The 24905-nt window shown below is 35.7% G+C and overlaps 3 non-coding genes and 2 pseudogenes across 3 annotated transcripts; all 5 read left to right on the top strand.

Annotated features, from left to right (window-relative positions):
- The first annotated feature begins 7148 nt into the window (after positions 1-7148).
- Positions 7149-7327, top strand: LOC122817964 (5.8S ribosomal RNA). Its single transcript, XR_006367504.1, has one exon. It is a non-coding gene; the product is annotated as a 5.8S ribosomal RNA (ribosomal RNA).
- A 402-nt stretch (positions 7328-7729) lies between these two features.
- On the top strand, positions 7730-11700 carry LOC127012128 (large subunit ribosomal RNA). Its single transcript, XR_007765649.1, has one exon. It is a non-coding gene; the product is annotated as a large subunit ribosomal RNA (ribosomal RNA).
- A 5729-nt stretch (positions 11701-17429) lies between these two features.
- Positions 17430-19424, top strand: LOC127012119 (small subunit ribosomal RNA). Its single transcript, XR_007765640.1, has one exon. It is a non-coding gene; the product is annotated as a small subunit ribosomal RNA (ribosomal RNA).
- Positions 19425-20894: 1470 nt separating this feature from the next.
- LOC127012118 (5.8S ribosomal RNA) lies at positions 20895-21074 on the top strand (annotated as a pseudogene).
- Positions 21075-21475: 401 nt separating this feature from the next.
- Positions 21476-24905, top strand: LOC127012136 (large subunit ribosomal RNA; annotated as a pseudogene; the record flags this gene model as incomplete).

The raw sequence follows: 24905 nt of genomic DNA, 5'->3' as shown, positions 1-24905 counted from the left end.
GAAACTAAACGAGCAAACAATTGCCGATCGCTACCCTATGCCAAGCATTCCCATGATTCTAGCGAATTTAGGGAAAGCCAAATACTTTACTACCCTAGACTTGAAGTCAGGGTATCATCAGATATACTTGGCCGAGAAAGACCGGGAAAAAACCTCGTTCTCAGTTAACGGAGGAAAATACGAATTTTGTCGACTACCTTTCGGATTAAAAAACGCAGGTAGCATATTCCAAAGAGCCATCGATGATGTACTGCGGGAAGAAATAGGCAAGATATGTTACGTGTACGTCGATGACGTTATTGTTTTTTCCGAAAACGAAACCGAACATGTTAAGCACATCGATATAGTGCTTAAGCGACTGCTCGACGCCAACATGAAGGTGGCTCGAGAAAAGACTAAATTCTTTAAAGAAAGCGTAGAATTTTTAGGCTTCATAGTTACTAGAGGGGGAACAAAAACAGATCCCGAAAAAGTCAGGGCAATACAAGAATTCCCAGAACCTAAAACCCTCTTTAGCCTCAGGTCCTTCCTCGGCCTGGCGAGTTATTACAGAAGCTTTGTCAAAAATTTTGCCTCCATTGCCAGGCCCCTTACTCATATTCTCAAAGGGCAAAACGGAGCAGTCAGTAAAAACATGTCGAAAAAAGTTCCTATTACGTTTGATGAAGCCCAGCGCAATGCGTTTGACCACCTGCGCAATATCCTGGCATCAGAAGATGTCATTCTAACGTACCCCGACTTTAAATTACCATTCGACCTAACCACCGACGCTTCAGCCAGTGGAATAGGCGCGGTATTGTCCCAGAACAAGAGGCCCATTACAATGATATCGCGCACGCTTAAGGATTGCGAGCTAAATTACGCTACCAACGAAAGAGAATTGTTAGCGATAGTTTGGGCCATAGGCAAACTACAGAACTACCTTTACGGCACTCAGGAGGTTAGGATCTTCACAGACCACCAGCCGCTGACTTACGCGGTATCTGACAGAAACACCAACGCTAAAATCAAGCGATGGAAGGCCTTTATAGACGAAAACAACGGGAAGGTGTTTTACACGCCAGGGAAGCAAAACCTTGTAGCCGATGCGCTGTCTCGGCAACACTTGAACAACCTAGAGGCTGAGCCTCAGTCCGACGCTGCCACGGTGCATAGCGAGCTTTCGCTCTCATACACCATCGAGACTACGGATAAACCCCTAAACTGCTTCAGAAACCAAATTATTTTGGAAGAGGCAAACCAACCACTTCGGCGAGACTTCATTGTTTTTGGCAATAGAACTCGCCACGTCATTTACTTTAATAACAAAAACCTACTTGTCCAATCTGTTAAAGAAATTATCAACGCCAACGTCGTAAACGCGATCCACTGCGACTTTCCGACACTAGCTTGTGTTCAACATGCCTTGAGGCAGGAGTTCCCTGCAACGAAATTTTGGCATTGTAAAAACTTTGTCACTGACATTACAAATACCAATGAAAAGCTGGAAATTGTTAATGCCGAACACAACCGCGCCCACAGGGCTGCGCAGGAAAACGCCAAGCAAATTCTTCGCGACTACTATTTTCCCAACATGTCAAAGCTGGCCAGCGAAGTCGTCGCAAATTGCAAGGTCTGCAATAAAGCCAAATACGATCGCCACCCCAAACGACAGGAGTTAGGAAGCACCCCAATTCCTTCATATGTAGGGGAGATGTTACATATTGACATTTTTTCTACCGACAAAAAGATCTTCCTAACTTGCATCGATAAGTTCTCTAAGTTCGCCATCGTACAGCCCTTATCTTCTAGGGCAATAGTTGATGTACGGGCCCCTATACTCCAATTGGTAAATTTCTACCACAAAACTAAAACCATCTATTGTGACAATGAGGCTTCCTTCAATTCTGAAACGATTACGTCTTTGCTGAAAAATCAATACAGCATCGATGTCATTAATGCGCCACCGCTTCACAGTAGCTCCAATGGCCAAGTGGAAAGATTCCACAGTACCTTGGCAGAAATAGCCAGGTGCCTCAAAATCGATAAAAAAATTGACGACACTGTGGAATTAATTTTGCGGGCTACAGTAGAATATAATAGATCGTTGCACTCAGTCACGGATTGTAGGCCAGCAGAAGTTATCCATGCCAGCAGCGACGAGGCTAATTCGGCTATTAGAGCCAAGATCGACAAGGCGCAACAAACCAACCTCGATAGAATTAACACTTCAAGACAAAACAGAGTCTTTGAAGTTGGGGAAAAGGTCCTCGTGCGCAATAATAAAAGACTCGGAAATAAGCTGACGCCGCTCTACTCGGAAGAGCGCATAGAAGCAGACCTAAAAACGTCTGTTCTCATTAAAGGGAGGGTGGTCCATAAGGACAATATAAAATAAACATCTCCGCCATCCATACTCGCCCTTATGTTATTCAGAACTCAACATTACTACCATCTCCACAGGCTTGCCGTTATACTCGTCTTACTGCTGTCCATAGCGAATGCGAGAATTACCGACTTCTCTCACGCGAAGTATATTCCGGTACTGGACGGGAATGTCCTGGTGTGGGAACAATATGGCCTAGTTAGGCACTCGACAAATTTGTCTGAGTTCTCCAGCATAATTGACTCTACGGTCAGAATGCTGGAGCTGTTCCCACAGTCGCATATGAGGAAGTTATTGGAAGTGGACGTCGATCATGCCCAGAACATTCTGGATGAATTAACCGTGCACCATAGAATGGCCAGGAGCCTAGATTTCCTGGGCACTGCACTTAAGGTCGTGGCAGGCACGCCCGACGCGGAGGACCTCTATAGAATTAAGACTAACGAAGCAGCGCTGATCGAAGCAAACAATAGGCAGGTTGTAATCAATACAGAAACACAGAAACACATTAACCAACTTACAGGTACAGTAAATAAAATCCTCAAGGAAAAAAGGGACGGGTTAGTTGACTCCGGCCACCTTTTCGAAACACTTCTAGCCAGGAATAGAATCCTCATTTCAGAATTACAAAATTGCATGCTCACAATCACACTTGCCAAGAACAACATTATAAATCCGGTTATATTTAATCACAATGACCTTAAATCTATCTTTGACGAACAGCTCACAGAGGTCCCCATAGTCAGTCTTATGGCTGTATCTAAGATTAAAATTTTTCAATCTAATGTCTTTATCCATGTCTTAGTTCAGTATCCTAAAGTTAAGCGTATTTGTAAAAAAGTCCTGCTCTTCCCGGTCGCGCACTACCATACTATTCTACAAATAGAAGATAACAGCGTGGCGGAATGCGACGACGAAGTCCTAGCAGTTTCCGACTGCGCCTCCACCAACTTGGCCACATTTTGTAAAAAGGCGCCGCACGACACCTGCGCCAGGCAATTACATGCAGGCGGGGCGGCTACATGCCGGACGCGGCCCAGTAATCTGGAACCACTTACAATCGTGGACGACGGAATAATGATCGTCAATGAAAAACTCACGAGGATCACCATCGATGACGGTCCCCCAACAACCATAATAGGGACCCACCTTATTACTTTCGAAAGGAAGGCGGTGGTTAATGACTCCGTGTTTTTGAACCTCGGCTTCTCTGTGAAAAAGAGCCCAGGGATCGCGGCCTCCCCATTAATCAACATAACGGGACATGATCACATATTGAGTTTGCCATTACTGCAACGGATGAACGAGCACAACCTGCGTCTGATGCAGGAACTCAGAGATGACGTGTCGGCGGGAGGTGCACCTAAGATGTGGTTCGCCGCGGGAGTTGCCGTCAGCTTTACATTATGCGGCCTGGTCCTGCTCCAACATCACTGCAGGCGCAAACGAGAGGCATCCCGATTACGAAAGTCCATCGACGAATTGGCTGTCACCGAGGACGGCGTCTAATTTAAAGGGGGGAGTAGTTAACAACCAACTCCCAACTTGGGCTGAGCAGGCCAATTCATATTCCCTTTATTAATATTAATCACTATTATTATATTATTATTACACTTCTTATACCACTCGTGTATGGTTCGCCTCAATTTGAGGTCCACCCTAATGAGCCCAAGTGCTGAGCCAACATATTGTGCCAACATATGGGCCGTGGCTTTGTCCCATTGGCTGACAGCGAACGTATGACTTCTGCAAAATGTGCATGGTCAGCGGTCTGCCACGGGCATCCGGTCATGCATGAGCCTTTGTTAATTCTTAAGTTCAGTTCATATAGGATATTCAATAAATAAAGAGCACCAGCTCCTATTAATGAAACTCCGGCACTTAGCCGTTAAATCTTTAATTAAAATATACTGACTGAGTCTCTAGGCCAGCAGGTAAAGAAGGGCAGTCACCCTTCCAACGTAAACTTCCTAATCTTCAGTGGATAGGAGTAGCCAGCCGGCTCCTCAAGAATCACCAACACCAAGTACGCGTGATCCCCCCTGGATCCAACACCCGTCCCATAAGAATTGGGACTGATATTAGTGACTGCTGCGTGGGACCTGCCCGCCAGCCGATCTGTATTATATAACAATTAGTGACTACTGCGTGGGACCTGCCCGCCAGCTAACCCCCATTAAATCTATAATTTATATTAAAGTTGTTGCGGTTAAAACGTTCGTAGTTGAACTTGTGCTTCATACGGGTAGTACAACTTACAATTGTGGTTAGTACTATACCTTTATGTATGTAAGCGTATTACCGGTGGAGTTCTTACATGTGCTTAGATACTTGTATTTTTTCATATGTTCCTCCTATTTAAAAACCTGCATTAGTGCTCTTAAACGAGTGTTATTGTGGGCCGGTACAATTACTTTGAACAAATTAGAGTGCTTAAAGCAGGCTTCAAATGCCTGAATATTCTGTGCATGGGATAATGAAATAAGACCTCTGTTCTGCTTTCATTGGTTTTCAGATCAAGAGGTAATGATTAATAGAAGCAGTTTGGGGGCATTAGTATTACGACGCGAGAGGTGAAATTCTTGGACCGTCGTAAGACTAACTTAAGCGAAAGCATTTGCCAAAGATGTTTTCATTAATCAAGAACGAAAGTTAGAGGTTCGAAGGCGATCAGATACCGCCCTAGTTCTAACCATAAACGATGCCAGCTAGCAATTGGGTGTAGCTACTTTTATGGCTCTCTCAGTCGCTTCCCGGGAAACCAAAGCTTTTGGGCTCCGGGGGAAGTATGGTTGCAAAGCTGAAACTTAAAGGAATTGACGGAAGGGCACCACCAGGAGTGGAGCCTGCGGCTTAATTTGACTCAACACGGGAAAACTTACCAGGTCCGAACATAAGTGTGTAAGACAGATTGATAGCTCTTTCTCGAATCTATGGGTGGTGGTGCATGGCCGTTCTTAGTTCGTGGAGTGATTTGTCTGGTTAATTCCGATAACGAACGAGACTCAAATATATTAAATAGATATCTTCAGGATTATGGTGTTGAAGCTTATATAGCCTTCATTCATGGTGGCAGTAAAATGTTTATTGTGTTTGAATGTGTTTATATAAGTGGAGCCGTACCTGTTGGTTTGTCCCATTATAAGGACACTAGCTTCTTAAATGGACAAATTGCGTCTAGCAATAATGAGATTGAGCAATAACAGGTCTGTGATGCCCTTAGATGTCCTGGGCTGCACGCGCGCTACAATGAAAGTATCAACGTGTATTTCCTAGACCGAGAGGTCCGGGTAAACCGCTGAACCACTTTCATGCTTGGGATTGTGAACTGAAACTGTTCACATGAACTTGGAATTCCCAGTAAGTGTGAGTCATTAACTCGCATTGATTACGTCCCTGCCCTTTGTACACACCGCCCGTCGCTACTACCGATTGAATTATTTAGTGAGGTCTCCGGACGTGATCACTGTGACGCCTTGCGTGTTACGGTTGTTTCGCAAAAGTTGACCGAACTTGATTATTTAGAGGAAGTAAAAGTCGTAACAAGGTTTCCGTAGGTGAACCTGCGGAAGGATCATTAATGTTTTAATATCCTTACCGTTAATAAAATATTTGTTTATATTATAATAAATACATTATAGTATTACAAATAAAATATGAATTGCCAAAATGTATATGAGATCTATTATAGATCAAATGAAATTTCGAACAAGCAAATCGAAATAATGCAAATATTAAAATTATATATTGTATTTAATACATATGAGAGAAATTAATAAGCAGCCAAAGCAAACAAATAAAAATTCGAACAAGCAAATCGAATTATTAAAATAATAATATTAAATTATTATTGTATATCCTTACCGTTAATAAAATATTTGTTTATATTATAATAAATACATTATAATAATACAAATAAAATATGAATTGCCAAAATGTATATGAGATCTAATATAGATCAAATAAAATTTCGAACAAGCAAATCGAAATAATGCAAATATTAAAATTATATATTGTATTTAATACATATGAGAGAAATAATAAGCAGCCAAAGCAAACAAATAAAAATTCGAACAAGCAAATCGAATTATTAAAATAATAATATTAAATTATTATTGTATATCCTTACCGTTAATAAAATATTTGTTTATATTATAATAAATACATTATAGTAATACAAATAAAATATGAATTGCCAAAATGTATATGATCTAATATAGATCAAATGAAATTTCGAACAAGCAAATCGAAATAATGCAAATATTAAAATTATATATTGTATTTAATACATATGAGAGAAATAATAAGCAGCCAAAACAAACAAATAAAAATTCGAACAAGCAAATCGAATTATTAAAATAATAATATTAAATTATTATTGTATATAAACACAATTAAAATACTGTGTGTATATGGACCATAATATACACGCGTTGCGATATGTATTGTTCATCTCAGTTATGCGCATACATTGGATAATGCAACAACCTAAAATGTACAATGTTGTACCTGGTTTTATACAGGTTAATGTTTTATATAAATTTCAATTTATATCGCTAAAAAAGTATTAATATATATATATATATATTTATTTACAATAAATGCAATTTAAAAAGAAATACTTTGATATATATTGGTTATATAAAACTAAGACATTTCGCAGCATTCGTTTTAGGTATAAAAATAAATTTATTGAAGGAATTGATATATGCCAGTAAAATGGTGTATTTTTAATTTCTTTCAATAAAAACATATTTGACAAAATTAAGAAACCAATTTATAAAACTCTAAGCGGTGGATCACTCGGCTCATGGGTCGATGAAGAACGCAGCAAACTGTGCGTCATCGTGTGAACTGCAGGACACATGAACATCGACATTTTGAACGCATATCGCAGTCCATGCTGTTATGTACTTTAATTAATTTTATAGTGCTGCTTGGACTACATATGGTTGAGGGTTGTAAGACTATGCTAATTAAGTTGCTTATACAAATTTTATAATGAAATTTTATAAGCATATGGTATATTATTGGATAATAATAATTTAATTATTTTATTCATAATATTAAAAAATATATGAAAAACATTATCTCACATTAGTAAATAATTTGAATGTGAAAAACGAAGAGAAATATTTTCTTTTTCAATCAAATGATACTGAGAAATGTCTAGCATAAAAATTTATCTAGAATTGTCTCTTATTAATGATTAGAAAATAGAAAACCGTTGACAATATTATTGTTCTTCGTTGATTCGTTAAATCAAACAAATGCCATTTATATACAGATATTATTAATATAACGAATTTAATAAAATGTTTTATCATTATATATAAAGAATTAATTGCATATAAAAGTTATACACAACCTCAACTCATATGGGACTACCCCCTGAATTTAAGCATATTAATTAGGGGAGGAAAAGAAACTAACAAGGATTTTCTTAGTAGCGGCGAGCGAAAAGAAATCAGTTCAGCACTAAGTCACTTTGTCTATATGGCAAATGTGAGATGCAGTGTATGGAGCGTCAATATTCTAGTATGAGAAATTAACGATTTAAGTCCTTCTTAAATGAGGCCATTTACCCATAGAGGGTGCCAGGCCCGTATAACGTTAATGATTACTAGATGATGTTTCCAAAGAGTCGTGTTGCTTGATAGTGCAGCACTAAGTGGGTGGTAAACTCCATCTAAAACTAAATATAACCATGAGACCGATAGTAAACAAGTACCGTGAGGGAAAGTTGAAAAGAACTCTGAATAGAGAGTTAAACAGTACGTGAAACTGCTTAGAGGTTAAGCCCGATGAACCTGAATATCCGTTATGGAAAATTCATCATTAGAATTGTAATATTTAAACAATATTATGATAATAGTGTGCATTTTTTCCATATAAGGACATTGTAATCTATTAGCATACCAAATTTATCATAAAATATAACTTATAGTTTATTCAAATTAATTTGCTTGCATTTTAACACAGAATAAATGTTATTAATTTGATAAAGTGCTGATAGATTTATATGAATACAGTGCGTTAATTTTTCGGAATTATATAATGGCATAATTATCATTGATTTTTGTGTTTATTATATGCACTTGTAGGATTAACAATGCGAAAGATTCAGGATACCTTCGGGACCCGTCTTGAAACACGGACCAAGGAGTCTAACATATGTGCAAGTTATTGGGATATAAACCTAATAGCGTAATTAACTTGACTAATAATGGGATTAGTTTTTTAACTATTTATAGCTAATTAACACAATCCCGGGGCGTTCTATATAGTTATGTATAATGATATTTATATTATTTATGCCTCTAACTGGAACGTACCTTGAGCATATATGCTGTGACCCGAAAGATGGTGAACTATACTTGATCAGGTTGAAGTCAGGGGAAACCCTGATGGAAGACCGAAACAGTTCTGACGTGCAAATCGATTGTCAGAATTGAGTATAGGGGCGAAAGACCAATCGAACCATCTAGTAGCTGGTTCCTTCCGAAGTTTCCCTCAGGATAGCTGGTGCATTTTAATATTATATAAAATAATCTTATCTGGTAAAGCGAATGATTAGAGGCCTTAGGGTCGAAACGATCTTAACCTATTCTCAAACTTTAAATGGGTAAGAACCTTAACTTTCTTGATATGAAGTTCAAGGTTATGATATAATGTGCCCAGTGGGCCACTTTTGGTAAGCAGAACTGGCGCTGTGGGATGAACCAAACGTAATGTTACGGTGCCCAAATTAACAACTCATGCAGATACCATGAAAGGCGTTGGTTGCTTAAAACAGCAGGACGGTGATCATGGAAGTCGAAATCCGCTAAGGAGTGTGTAACAACTCACCTGCCGAAGCAACTAGCCCTTAAAATGGATGGCGCTTAAGTTGTATACCTATACATTACCGCTAAAGTAGATGATTTATATTACTTGTAATATAAATTTTGAAACTTTAGTGAGTAGGAAGGTACAATGGTATGCGTAGAAGTGTTTGGCGTAAGCCTGCATGGAGCTGCCATTGGTACAGATCTTGGTGGTAGTAGCAAATAATCGAATGAGACCTTGGAGGACTGAAGTGGAGAAGGGTTTCGTGTGAACAGTGGTTGATCACGAGTTAGTCGGTCCTAAGTTCAAGGCGAAAGCCGAAAATTTTCAAGTAAAATACAAATGCCAAACAAATATATATATTATATAAAATCTAGCTAAATTAATATACTTGAATAATTTTGAACGAAAGGGAATACGGTTCCAATTCCGTAACCTGTTGAGTATCCGTTTGTTATTAAATATGGGCCTCGTGCTCATCCTGGCAACAGGAACGACCATAAAGAAGCCGTCGAGAGATATCGGAAGAGTTTTCTTTTCTGTTTTATAGCCGTACTACCATGGAAGTCTTTCGCAGAGAGATATGGTAGATGGGCTAGAAGAGCATGACATATACTGTTGTGTCGATATTTTCTCCTCGGACCTTGAAAATTTATGGTGGGGACACGCAAACTTCTCAACAGGCCGTACCAATATCCGCAGCTGGTCTCCAAGGTGAAGAGTCTCTAGTCGATAGAATAATGTAGGTAAGGGAAGTCGGCAAATTAGATCCGTAACTTCGGGATAAGGATTGGCTCTGAAGATTGAGATAGTCGGGCTTGATTGGGAAACAATAACATGGTTTATGTGCTCGTTCTGGGTAAATAGAGTTTCTAGCATTTATGTTAGTTACTTGTTCCCCGGATAGTTTAGTTACGTAGCCAATTGTGGAACTTTCTTGCTAAAATTTTTAAGAATACTAATTGGGTTAAACCAATTAGTTCTTATTAATTATAACGATTATCAATTAACAATCAATTCAGAACTGGCACGGACTTGGGGAATCCGACTGTCTAATTAAAACAAAGCATTGTGATGGCCCTAGCGGGTGTTGACACAATGTGATTTCTGCCCAGTGCTCTGAATGTCAAAGTGAAGAAATTCAAGTAAGCGCGGGTCAACGGCGGGAGTAACTATGACTCTCTTAAGGTAGCCAAATGCCTCGTCATCTAATTAGTGACGCGCATGAATGGATTAACGAGATTCCTACTGTCCCTATCTACTATCTAGCGAAACCACAGCCAAGGGAACGGGCTTGGAATAATTAGCGGGGAAAGAAGACCCTTTTGAGCTTGACTCTAATCTGGCAGTGTAAGGAGACATAAGAGGTGTAGAATAAGTGGGAGATATTAGACCTCGGTTTGGTATCGCCAATGAAATACCACTACTCTTATTGTTTCCTTACTTACTTGATTAAATGGAACGTGTATCATTTCCTAGCCATTATACGGATATATTTATTATATCTTATGGTATTGGGTTTTGATGCAAGCTTCTTGATCAAAGTATCACGAGTTTGTTATATAATCGCAAACAAATTCTTTAATAAAACGGTGCATTTATGTATTTTTGATTTGAAAATTTGGTATAACTCCAATTACTCAGGTATGATCCAATTCAAGGACATTGCCAGGTAGGGAGTTTGACTGGGGCGGTACATCTCTCAAATAATAACGGAGGTGTCCCAAGGCCAGCTCAGTGCGGACAGAAACCACACATAGAGCAAAAGGGCAAATGCTGACTTGATCTCGGTGTTCAGTACACACAGGGACAGCAAAAGCTCGGCCTATCGATCCTTTTGGTTTAAAGAGTTTTTAACAAGAGGTGTCAGAAAAGTTACCATAGGGATAACTGGCTTGTGGCGGCCAAGCGTTCATAGCGACGTCGCTTTTTGATCCTTCGATGTCGGCTCTTCCTATCATTGTGAAGCAAAATTCACCAAGCGTTGGATTGTTCACCCATGCAAGGGAACGTGAGCTGGGTTTAGACCGTCGTGAGACAGGTTAGTTTTACCCTACTAATGACAAAACGTTGTTGCGACAGCATTCCTGCGTAGTACGAGAGGAACCGCAGGTACGGACCAATGGCACAATACTTGTTCGAGCGAACAGTGGTATGACGCTACGTCCGTTGGATTATGCCTGAACGCCTCTAAGGTCGTATCCGTGCTGGACTGCAATGATAAATAAGGGGCAATTTGCATTGTATGGCTTCTAAACCATTTAAAGTTTATAATTTACTTTTTAAACGACAATGGATGTGATGCCAATGTAATTTGTAACATAGTAAATTGGGAGGATCTTTGATCACCTGATGCCGCGCTAGTTACATATAAAAGCATTATTTAATACAATGACAAAGCCTAGAATCAATTGTAAACGACTTTTGTAACAGGCAAGGTGTTGTAAGTGGTTGAGCAGCTGCCATACTGCGATCCACTGAAGCTTATCCTTTGCTTGATGATTCGATAATAAAATTGCATAATTTATTTGTTGTGTTGAACTTCTTATATAAAGTTCAACCAACAATCTATTTGTATGCATTGATTGTTTGCTTGGCTTTGTGGCGAATTTTTAATCCTTTATATATTACATTCCTAAGGTCTAGATTTTCAAGTAAGAGACCAATTTGATTAACATATCAATATAAGTACAACTCGACCATCTAATAATAACAATATGAATCGTCATCTTATTAGTGACGCGAAGATTGGCAAACATATAATATAAAAATATTCCTAAGGTCTAGATTTTCAAGTAAGAGACCAATTTGATTAACATATCAATATAAGTACAACTCGACCATCTAATAATAACAATATGAATCGTCATCTTATTAGTGACGCGAAGATTGGCAAACATATAATATAAAAATATTCCTAAGGTCTAGATTTTCAAGTAAGAGACCAATTTGATTAACATATCAATATAAGTACAACTCGACCATCTAATAATAACAATATGAATCGTCATCTTATTAGTGACGCGAAGATTGGCAAACATATAATATAAAAATATTCCTAAGGTCTAGATTTTCAAGTAAGAGACCAATTTGATTAACATATCAATATAAGTACAACTCGACCATCTAATAATAATATGAATCGTCATCTTATTAGTGACGCGAAGATTGGCAAACATATAATATAAAAATATTCCTAAGGTCTAGATTTTCAAGTAAGAGACCAATTTGATTAACATATCAATATAAGTACAACTCGACCATCTAATAATAATATGAATCGTCATCTTATTAGTGACGCGAAGATTGGCAAACATATAATATAAAAATATTCCTAAGGTCTAGATTTTCAAGTAAGAGACCAATTTGATTAACATATCAATATAAGTACAACTCGACCATCTAATAATAACAATATGAATCGTCATCTTTTTAGTGACGCGAAGATTGGCAAACATATAATATAAAAATATTCCTAAGGTCTAGAATCTTAAGCAATAGACCAATTCAACTAAGAGTTGACATATAAAAATATGTTCCTTTTAATGTTAGCAAAATTTTATCGTCACATACTGTTAGTGACGCGAACGTTTTTTTCTCCATGTTTATATGAATGTTTATTCAAAGGTAGAAAGGCAGGATCGTTATTTTATAAGTGAAGCGATAAAAAAATATTATGCAATAGGACATCTATTTATAAATATTTTTAAGTCTTAGAAATTCAAGTAAAGAGATTCAAGAAATTCATTCAACTTAGAGCGCACATATAATTAAAACTATTCCTGAGGTTTAGAAACCAAATTAAATAAAGAGGACATATAAACGTATGTGGTATTTTGATGGTAGTAAAAATGTATCGCGATATTATTAGTGACGCGACCAATTTTTATACTCTTTGCTCCATGTGCAAATATATCTAGTGTTTAGATAGTCAATTAAAAATGACAATTTTAACTAAAAGACTTAAAAAAGTGTTTGTCAAACTTATAATTTTGTCAATACTATATAAAACGCCAATCATATCCTTATAAAAGTAAATACGGTATATGGTTATAAATACAAAACCATATATAAATAAAAAAATGAAATCGTATGTATATGGCTTATAGGTATAATACCTATAAGGCATAATAATGTATAATATTAGCAAATATACATATAAAAGTGCATAAATTGTATAGATATGGCATAAAGAAGGCATTTATGAGAATAGCTAGTAGAATTTGCCCATACACTACTAGCGAAATGAGATATTTATACCTAGTGAGGGCGGCACTAGTACTATAAATTGTGGCAAAATAAATCTTATGCAAATGCATAGGATTTTGTCAATACCGTACAAAAAACTAAGTAAAACGTATGGATATTGAAAAATAAATGGATTATATTCATAAAATACGAATATTTCTTGCATTCTCTTGTTATACGAGAGAATATCATACGGAGCGGGCAGCCCCTAGTATAGTAAGCAGTCGAATGGGAGACAGCGTGTCCAAAAACACCTATAGGGAGGTGGTCGTTGGCGGACCTCTCCTCGTATTGGTCAAACTTATGATTTTGTCAATACTATATAAAACGCCAATCATATCCATATAAAAGTGAATACAGTATATGGATATGAATAAAAAACCATACATAAATAAAAAAAAATATGTATAAAAAATTATACATATATTTATATTAAGCAATCGTATGGATGTGGCTTATAGGTATAATACCTATAAGGCATAATAATGTATAATATAGCAAATATACATATAAAAGTGCATGAATTGTATAGATATGGCATATAAGTGACATATTTATGAGAATAGCTAGTAGAATTTGCCCATACACTACTAGCGAAATGAGATATTTATACCTAGTGAGGGCGGCACTAGTACTATAAATTGTGGCAAAATAAATCTTATGCAAATGCATAGGATTTTGTCAATACCGTACAAAAAACTAAGTAAAACGTATGGATATTGAAAAATAAATGGATTATATTCATAAAATACGAATATTTCTTGCATTCTCTTGTTATATGAGAGAATATCATACGGAGCGGGTAGCCCCTAGTATAGTAAGCAGTCGAATGGGAGACAGCGTGTCCAAAAACACCTATAGGGAGGTGGTCGTTGGCGGACCTCTCCTCGTATTGGTCAAACTTATGATTTTGTCAATACTATATAAAACGCCAATCATATCCATATAAAAGTGAATACAGTATATGGATATGAATAAAAAACCATACATAAATAAAAAAAAATATGTATAAAAAATTATACATATATTTATATTAAGCAATCGTATGGATGTGGCTTATAGGTATAATACCTATAAGGCATAATAATGTATAATATAGCAAATATACATATAAAAGTGCATGAATTGTATAGATATGGCATATAAGTGACATATTTATGAGAATAGCTAGTAGAATTTGCCCATACACTACTAGCGAAATGAGATATTTATACCTAGTGAGGGCGGCACTAGTACTATAAATTGTGGCAAAATAAATCTTATGCAAATGCATAGGATTTTGTCAATACCGTACAAAAAACTAAGTAAAACGTATGGATATTGAAAAATAAATGGATTATATTCATAAAATACGAATATTTCTTGCATTCTCTTGTTATATGAGAGAATATCATACGGAGCGGGTAGCCCCTAGTATAGTAAGCAGTCGAATGGGAGACAGCGTGTCCAAAAACACCTATAGGGAGGTGGTCGTTGGCGGACCTCTCCTCGTATTGGTCAAACTTATGATTTTGTCAATACTATATAAAACGCCAATCATATCCATATAAAATTGAATACAGTATATGGATATGAATAAAAAACCATACAAAAATAAAAAAAAAATATGTATAAAAAATTATACATATATTTATATTAAGCAATCGTATGGATGTGGCTTATAGGTATAATACCTATAAGGCATAATAATGTATAATATAGCAAATATACATATAAAAGTGCATGAATTGTATAGATATGGCATATAAGTGACATATTTATGAGAATAGCTAGTAGAATTTGCCCATACACTACTAGCGAAATGAGATATTTATACCTAGTGAGGGCGGCACTAGTACTATAAATTGTGGCAAAATAAATCTTATGCAAATGCATAGGATTTTGTCAATACCGTACAAAAAACTAAGTAAAACGTATGGATATTGAAAAATAAATGGATTATATTCATAAAATACGAATATTTCTTGCATTCTCTTGTTATATGAGAGAATATCATACGGAGCGGGTAGCCCCTAGTATAGTAAGCAGTCGAATGGGAGACAGCGTGTCCAAAAACACCTATAGGGAGGTGGTCGTTGGCGGACCTCTCCTCGTATTGGTCAAACTTATGATTTTGTCAATACTATATAAAACGCCAATCATATCCATATAAAAGTGAATACAGTATATGGATATGAATAAAAAACCATACATAAATAAAAAAAAAATATGTATAAAAAATTATACATATATTTATATTAAGCAATCGTATGGATGTGGCTTATAGGTATAATACCTATAAGGCATAATAATGTATAATATAGCAAATATACATATAAAAGTGCATGAATTGTATAGATATGGCATATAAGTGACATATTTATGAGAATAGCTAGTAGAATTTGCCCATACACTACTAGCGAAATGAGATATTTATACCTAGTGAGGGCGGCACTAGTACTATAAATTGTGGCAAAATAAATCTTATGCAAATGCATAGGATTTTGTCAATACCATACATAAACCGTATGGATATTGAGAAGTTAATAGATTACATCTATAATATGAGAAGTATTTTAGTATTCTTATTAAATAAGAGAATACTATAAGGGTGAGTGGCAAAGAGAATTGAATATACCCGAATGGGAGACAGCGTGTCCAAAAACTACTATAGGTGGTGTGGCAAATATGAGGAAGGCAATATATCCATATAATGAAAATAAAAGTGCGTTTTCTTATTATATAAGAGAACACTATATGGGTGAGTGGCAAAGTAAATTGAATATACCCGAATGGGAGACAGCGTGTCCAAAAACTACTATAGGTGGTGTGGCAAATATGAGGAAGGCAATATATCCATATAATGAAAATAAAAGTGCGTTTTCTTATTATATAAGAGAACACTATATGGGTGAGTGGCAAAGTAAATTGAATATACCCGAATGGGAGACAGCGTGTCCAAAAACTACTATAGGTGGTGTGGCAAATATGAGGAAGGCAATATATCCATATAATGAATATAAAAGTGCGTTGTCTTATTATATAAGAGAACACTATATGGGTGAGTGGCAAAGTAAATTGAATATACCCGAATGGGAGACAGCGTGTCCAAAAACTACTATAGGATGGTCAATGGGCCGGCCGTCTGCTATTGACATATGTCAGTAGAGAAGATATTATCCGTCAAATTTGTTTCTTTATTCATTTATTTGAATACGAGACTTGGCTCCGCGGTTAATATTTTAAGCCCAAAGATAATAACGTTGAAACAAAGGCCAAGTTTCTATTGTACATAGAATAACAAATTGTTTCCGAATTTTATCGTTAATTTTAGGAGGTAGGCTAACATGATTTATATTATATGTGTATTATTAAATAATAATAGTACATAAAAGTCTACCAAAGAAATATAAAAATGTAATTATGAATACATTTTCAATATTAATATCAACTTATATTGTTGATAATAAAAAATAGCTATTAAGAGAGTTATTTAAGAAATTATATAATATATAATAAAGAGTATATATATAAATAATATATAAGTATATATTATTTAAGAAATAAATATAGTAGTAATAATTATATATATACACTCGGTTCTATTTTATATATTACCAGAGACTTATATGGATATATATAGATAAATTTTAAATTTATCGTCAAAATACAAATGATTAACTCAATATCTTATATTGGTTAAACAAAAATTGTACATGTGTGGATACAATATATTATGTATGTCGAACAAAAATGATATTTTAGAATGAAATGTGCATATATAAAGAAAATATATGAAAAATAAATATTGTGTTTATAAAGAATATGATTCTTTTTGACATCAATAAAAACTTGTTATTATTAGTGGCGAAACAAGTATAAATTGGAAAACAAACGTATACGAATGCTATATAAAAATGGCCGTATTCGATAGAAATAAAATCTATAACAACATATATATTGCTAATTTCTATTCAAAAAATATGAATGAAATATGAATAAAAACATTATTCTGGTTGATCCTGCCAGTAGTTATATGCTTGTCTCAAAGATTAAGCCATGCATGTCTAAGTACACACGAATTAAAAGTGAAACCGCAAAAGGCTCATTATATCAGTTATGGTTCCTTAGATCGTTAACAGTTACTTGGATAACTGTGGTAATTCTAGAGCTAATACATGCAATTAAAACATGAACCTTATGGAACATGTGCTTTTATTAGGCTAAAACCAAGCGATCGCAAGATCGTTATATTGGTTGAACTCTAGATAACATGCAGATCGTATGGTCTTGTACCGACGACAGATCTTTCAAATGTCTGCCCTATCAACTTTTGATGGTAGTATCTAGGACTACCATGGTTGCAACGGGTAACGGGGAATCAGGGTTCGATTCCGGAGAGGGAGCCTGAGAAACGGCTACCACATCTAAGGAAGGCAGCAGGCGCGTAAATTACCCACTCCCAGCTCGGGGAGGTAGTGACGAAAAATAACAATACAGGACTCATATCCGAGGCCCTGTAATTGGAATGAGTACACTTTAAATCCTTTAACAAGGACCAATTGGAGGGCAAGTCTGGTGCCAGCAGCCGCGGTAATTCCAGCTCCAATAGCGTATATTAAAGTTGTTGCGGTTAAAACGTTCGTAGTTGAACTTGTGCTTCATACGGGTAGTACAACTTACAATTGTGGTTAGTACTATACCTTTATGTATGTAAGCGTATTACCGGTGGAGTTCTTACATGTGCTTAGATACTTGTATTTTTTCATATGTTCCTCCTATTTAAAAACCTGCATTAGTGCTCTTAAACGAGTGTTATTGTGGGCCGGTACAATTACTTTGAACAAATTAGAGTGCTTAAAGCAGGCTTCAAATGCCTGAATATTCTGTGCATGGGATAATGAAATAAGACCTCTGTTCTGCTTTCATTGGTTTTCAGATCAAGAGGTAATGATTAATAGAAGCAGTTTGGGGGCATTAGTATTACGACGCGAGAGGTGAAATTCTTGGACCGTCGTAAGACTAACTTAAGCGAAAGCATTTGCCAAAGATGTTTTCATTAATCAAGAACGAAAGTTAGAGGTTCGAAGGCGATCAGATACCGCCCTAGTTCTAACCATAAACGATGCCAGCTAGCAATTGGGTGTAGCTACTTTTATGGCTCTCTCAGTCGCTTCCCGGGAAACCAAAGCTTTTGGGCTCCGGGGGAAGTATGGTTGCAAAGCTGAAACTTAAAGGAATTGACGGAAGGGCACCACCAGGAGTGGAGCCTGCGGCTTAATTTGACTCAACACGGGAAAACTTACCAGGTCCGAACATAAGTGTGTAAGACAGATTGATAGCTCTTTCTCGAATCTATGGGTGGTGGTGCATGGCCGTTCTTAGTTCGTGGAGTGATTTGTCTGGTTAATTCCGATAACGAACGAGACTCAAATATATTAAATAGATATCTTCAGGATTATGGTGTTGAAGCTTATATAGCCTTCATTCATGGTGGCAGTAAAATGTTTATTGTGTTTGAATGTGTTTATATAAGTGGAGCCGTACCTGTTGGTTTGTCCCATTATAAGGACACTAGCTTCTTAAATGGACAAATTGCGTCTAGCAATAATGAGATTGAGCAATAACAGGTCTGTGATGCCCTTAGATGTCCTGGGCTGCACGCGCGCTACAATGAAAGTATCAACGTGTATTTCCTAGACCGAGAGGTCCGGGTAAACCGCTGAACCACTTTCATGCTTGGGATTGTGAACTGAAACTGTTCACATGAACTTGGAATTCCCAGTAAGTGTGAGTCATTAACTCGCATTGATTACGTCCCTGCCCTTTGTACACACCGCCCGTCGCTACTACCGATTGAATTATTTAGTGAGGTCTCCGGACGTGATCACTGTGACGCCTTGCGTGTTACGGTTGTTTCGCAAAAGTTGACCGAACTTGATTATTTAGAGGAAGTAAAAGTCGTAACAAGGTTTCCGTAGGTGAACCTGCGGAAGGATCATTAATGTTTTAATATCCTTACCGTTAATAAAATATTTGTTTATATTATAATAAATACATTATAGTATTACAAATAAAATATGAATTGCCAAAATGTATATGAGATCTATTATAGATCAAATGAAATTTCGAACAAGCAAATCGAAATAATGCAAATATTAAAATTATATATTGTATTTAATACATATGAGAGAAATTAATAAGCAGCCAAAGCAAACAAATAAAAATTCGAACAAGCAAATCGAATTATTAAAATAATAATATTAAATTATTATTGTATATCCTTACCGTTAATAAAATATTTGTTTATATTATAATAAATACATTATAATAATACAAATAAAATATGAATTGCCAAAATGTATATGAGATCTAATATAGATCAAATAAAATTTCGAACAAGCAAATCGAAATAATGCAAATATTAAAATTATATATTGTATTTAATACATATGAGAGAAATAATAAGCAGCCAAAGCAAACAAATAAAAATTCGAACAAGCAAATCGAATTATTAAAATAATAATATTAAATTATTATTGTATATCCTTACCGTTAATAAAATATTTGTTTATATTATAATAAATACATTATAATAATACAAATAAAATATGAATTGCCAAAATGTATATGAGATCTAATATAGATCAAATAAAATTTCGAACAAGCAAATCGAAATAATGCAAATATTAAAATTATATATTGTATTTAATACATATGAGAGAAATAATAAGCAGCCAAAGCAAACAAATAAAAATTCGAACAAGCAAATCGAATTATTAAAATAATAATATTAAATTATTATTGTATATCCTTACCGTTAATAAAATATTTGTTTATATTATAATAAATACATTATAGTAATACAAATAAAATATGAATTGCCAAAATGTATATGATCTAATATAGATCAAATGAAATTTCGAACAAGCAAATCGAAATAATGCAAATATTAAAATTATATATTGTATTTAATACATATGAGAGAAATAATAAGCAGCCAAAACAAACAAATAAAAATTCGAACAAGCAAATCGAATTATTAAAATAATAATATTAAATTATTATTGTATATAAACACAATTAAAATACTGTGTGTATATGGACCATAATATACACGCGTTGCGATATGTATTGTTCATCTCAGTTATGCGCATACATTGGATAATGCAACAACCTAAAATGTACAATGTTGTACCTGGTTTTATACAGGTTAATGTTTTATATAAATTTCAATTTATATCGCTAAAAAAGTATTAATATATATATATATATATATTTATTTACAATAAATGCAATTTAAAAAGAAATACTTTGATATATATTGGTTATATAAAACTAAGACATTTCGCAGCATTCGTTTTAGGTATAAAAATAAATTTATTGAAGGAATTGATATATGCCAGTAAAATGGTGTATTTTTAATTTCTTTCAATAAAAACATATTTGACAAAATTAAGAAACCAATTTATAAAACTCTAAGCGGTGGATCACTCGGGCTCATGGGTCGATGAAGAACGCAGCAAACTGTGCGTCATCGTGTGAACTGCAGGACACATGAACATCGACATTTTGAACGCATATCGCAGTCCATGCTGTTATGTACTTTAATTAATTTTATAGTGCTGCTTGGACTACATATGGTTGAGGGTTGTAAGACTATGCTAATTAAGTTGCTTATACAAATTTTATAATGAAATTTTATAAGCATATGGTATATTATTGGATAATAATAATTTAATTATTTTATTCATAATATTAAAAAATATATGAAAAACATTATCTCACATTAGTAAATAATTTGAATGTGAAAAACGAAGAGAAATATTTCTTTTTCAATCAAATGATACTGAGAAATGTCTAGCATAAAAAATTTATCTAGAATTGTCTCTTATTAATGATTAGAAATAGAAAACCGTTGACAATATTATTGTTCTTCGTTGATTCGTTAAATCAAACAAATGCCATTTATATACAGATATTATTAATATAACGAATTTAATAAAATGTTTTATCATTATATATAAAGAATTAATTGCATATAAAAGTTATACACAACCTCAACTCATATGGGACTACCCCCTGAATTTAAGCATATTAATTAGGGGAGGAAAAGAAACTAACAAGGATTTTCTTAGTAGCGGCGAGCGAAAAGAAAATCAGTTCAGCACTAAGTCACTTTGTCTATATGGCAAATGTGAGATGCAGTGTATGGAGCGTCAATATTCTAGTATGAGAAATTAACGATTTAAGTCCTTCTTAAATGAGGCCATTTACCCATAGAGGGTGCCAGGCCCGTATAACGTTAATGATTACTAGATGATGTTTCCAAAGAGTCGTGTTGCTTGATAGTGCAGCACTAAGTGGGTGGTAAACTCCATCTAAAACTAAATATAACCATGAGACCGATAGTAAAACAAGTACCGTGAGGGAAAGTTGAAAGAACTCTGAATAGAGAGTTAAACAGTACGTGAAACTGCTTAGAGGTTAAGCCCGATGAACCTGAATATCCGTTATGGAAAATTCATCATTAGAATTGTAATATTTAAACAATATTATGATAATAGTGTGCATTTTTTCCATATAAGGACATTGTAATCTATTAGCATACCAAATTTATCATAAAATATAACTTATAGTTTATTCAAATTAATTTGCTTGCATTTAACACAGAATAAATGTTATTAATTTGATAAAGTGCTGATAGATTTATATGAATACAGTGCGTTAATTTTTCGGAATTATATAATGGCATAATTATCATTGATTTTTGTGTTTATTATATGCACTTGTAGGATTAACAATGCGAAAGATTCAGGATACCTTCGGGACCCGTCTTGAAACACGGACCAAGGAGTCTAACATATGTGCAAGTTATTGGGATATAAACCTAATAGCGTAATTAACTTGACTAATAATGGGATTAGTTTTTTAACTATTTATAGCTAATTAACACAATCCCGGGGCGTTCTATATAGTTATGTATAATGATATTTATATTATTTATGCCTCTAACTGGAACGTACCTTGAGCATATATGCTGTGACCCGAAAGATGGTGAACTATACTTGATCAGGTTGAAGTCAGGGGAAACCCTGATGGAAGACCGAAACAGTTCTGACGTGCAAATCGATTGTCAGAATTGAGTATAGGGGCGAAAGACCAATCGAACCATCTAGTAGCTGGTTCCTTCCGAAGTTTCCCTCAGGATAGCTGGTGCATTTTAATATTATATAAAATAATCTTATCTGGTAAAGCGAATGATTAGAGGCCTTAGGGTCGAAACGATCTTAACCTATTCTCAAACTTTAAATGGGTAAGAACCTTAACTTTCTTGATATGAAGTTCAAGGTTATGATATAATGTGCCCAGTGGGCCACTTTTGGTAAGCAGAACTGGCGCTGTGGGATGAACCAAACGTAATGTTACGGTGCCCAAATTAACAACTCATGCAGATACCATGAAAGGCGTTGGTTGCTTAAAACAGCAGGACGGTGATCATGGAAGTCGAAATCCGCTAAGGAGTGTGTAACAACTCACCTGCCGAAGCAACTAGCCCTTAAAATGGATGGCGCTTAAGTTGTATACCTATACATTACCGCTAAAGTAGATGATTTATATTACTTGTAATATAAATTTTGAAACTTTAGTGAGTAGGAAGGTACAATGGTATGCGTAGAAGTGTTTGGCGTAAGCCTGCATGGAGCTGCCATTGGTACAGATCTTGGTGGTAGTAGCAAATAATCGAATGAGACCTTGGAGGACTGAAGTGGAGAAGGGTTTCGTGTGAACAGTGGTTGATCACGAGTTAGTCGGTCCTAAGTTCAAGGCGAAAGCCGAAAATTTTCAAGTAAAATACAAATGCCAAACAAATATATATATTATATAAAATCTAGCTAAATTAATATACTTGAATAATTTTGAACGAAAGGGAATACGGTTCCAATTCCGTAACCTGTTGAGTATCCGTTTGTTATTAAATATGGGCCTCGTGCTCATCCTGGCAACAGGAACGACCATAAAGAAGCCGTCGAGAGATATCGGAAGAGTTTTCTTTTCTGTTTTATAGCCGTACTACCATGGAAGTCTTTCGCAGAGAGATATGGTAGATGGGCTAGAAGAGCATGACATATACTGTTGTGTCGATATTTTCTCCTCGGACCTTGAAAATTTATGGTGGGGACACGCAAACTTCTCAACAGGCCGTACCAATATCCGCAGCTGGTCTCCAAGGTGAAGAGTCTCTAGTCGATAGAATAATGTAGGTAAGGGAAGTCGGCAAATTAGATCCGTAACTTCGGGATAAGGATTGGCTCTGAAGATTGAGATAGTCGGGCTTGATTGGGAAACAATAACATGGTTTATGTGCTCGTTCTGGGTAAATAGAGTTTCTAGCATTTATGTTAGTTACTTGTTCCCCGGATAGTTTAGTTACGTAGCCAATTGTGGAACTTTCTTGCTAAAATTTTTAAGAATACTAATTGGGTTAAACCAATTAGTTCTTATTAATTATAACGATTATCAATTAACAATCAATTCAGAACTGGCACGGACTTGGGGAATCCGACTGTCTAATTAAAACAAAGCATTGTGATGGCCCTAGCGGGTGTTGACACAATGTGATTTCTGCCCAGTGCTCTGAATGTCAAAGTGAAGAAATTCAAGTAAGCGCGGGTCAACGGCGGGAGTAACTATGACTCTCTTAAGGTAGCCAAATGCCTCGTCATCTAATTAGTGACGCGCATGAATGGATTAACGAGATTCCTACTGTCCCTATCTACTATCTAGCGAAACCACAGCCAAGGGAACGGGCTTGGAATAATTAGCGGGGAAAGAAGACCCTTTTGAGCTTGACTCTAATCTGGCAGTGTAAGGAGACATAAGAGGTGTAGAATAAGTGGGAGATATTAGACCTCGGTTTGGTATCGCCAATGAAATACCACTACTCTTATTGTTTCCTTACTTACTTGATTAAATGGAACGTGTATCATTTCCTAGCCATTATACGGATATATTTATTATATCTTATGGTATTGGGTTTTGATGCAAGCTTCTTGATCAAAGTATCACGAGTTTGTTATATAATCGCAAACAAATTCTTTAATAAAACGGTGCATTTATGTATTTTTGATTTGAAAATTTGGTATAACTCCAATTACTCAGGTATGATCCAATTCAAGGACATTGCCAGGTAGGGAGTTTGACTGGGGCGGTACATCTCTCAAATAATAACGGAGGTGTCCCAAGGCCAGCTCAGTGCGGACAGAAACCACACATAGAGCAAAAGGGCAAATGCTGACTTGATCTCGGTGTTCAGTACACACAGGGACAGCAAAAGCTCGGCCTATCGATCCTTTTGGTTTAAAGAGTTTTTAACAAGAGGTGTCAGAAAAGTTACCATAGGGATAACTGGCTTGTGGCGGCCAAGCGTTCATAGCGACGTCGCTTTTTGATCCTTCGATGTCGGCTCTTCCTATCATTGTGA

The sequence above is a fragment of the Drosophila biarmipes genome, unplaced genomic scaffold (assembly GCF_025231255.1).
Source record: "Drosophila biarmipes strain raj3 unplaced genomic scaffold, RU_DBia_V1.1 ptg000021l, whole genome shotgun sequence".
NCBI classification, from domain to species: Eukaryota; Metazoa; Arthropoda; class Insecta; order Diptera; family Drosophilidae; genus Drosophila; species Drosophila biarmipes.
The sequence above is the reverse complement of the archived record's forward strand: the minus strand, read 5'-3'. Positions and strand labels throughout refer to the sequence as shown.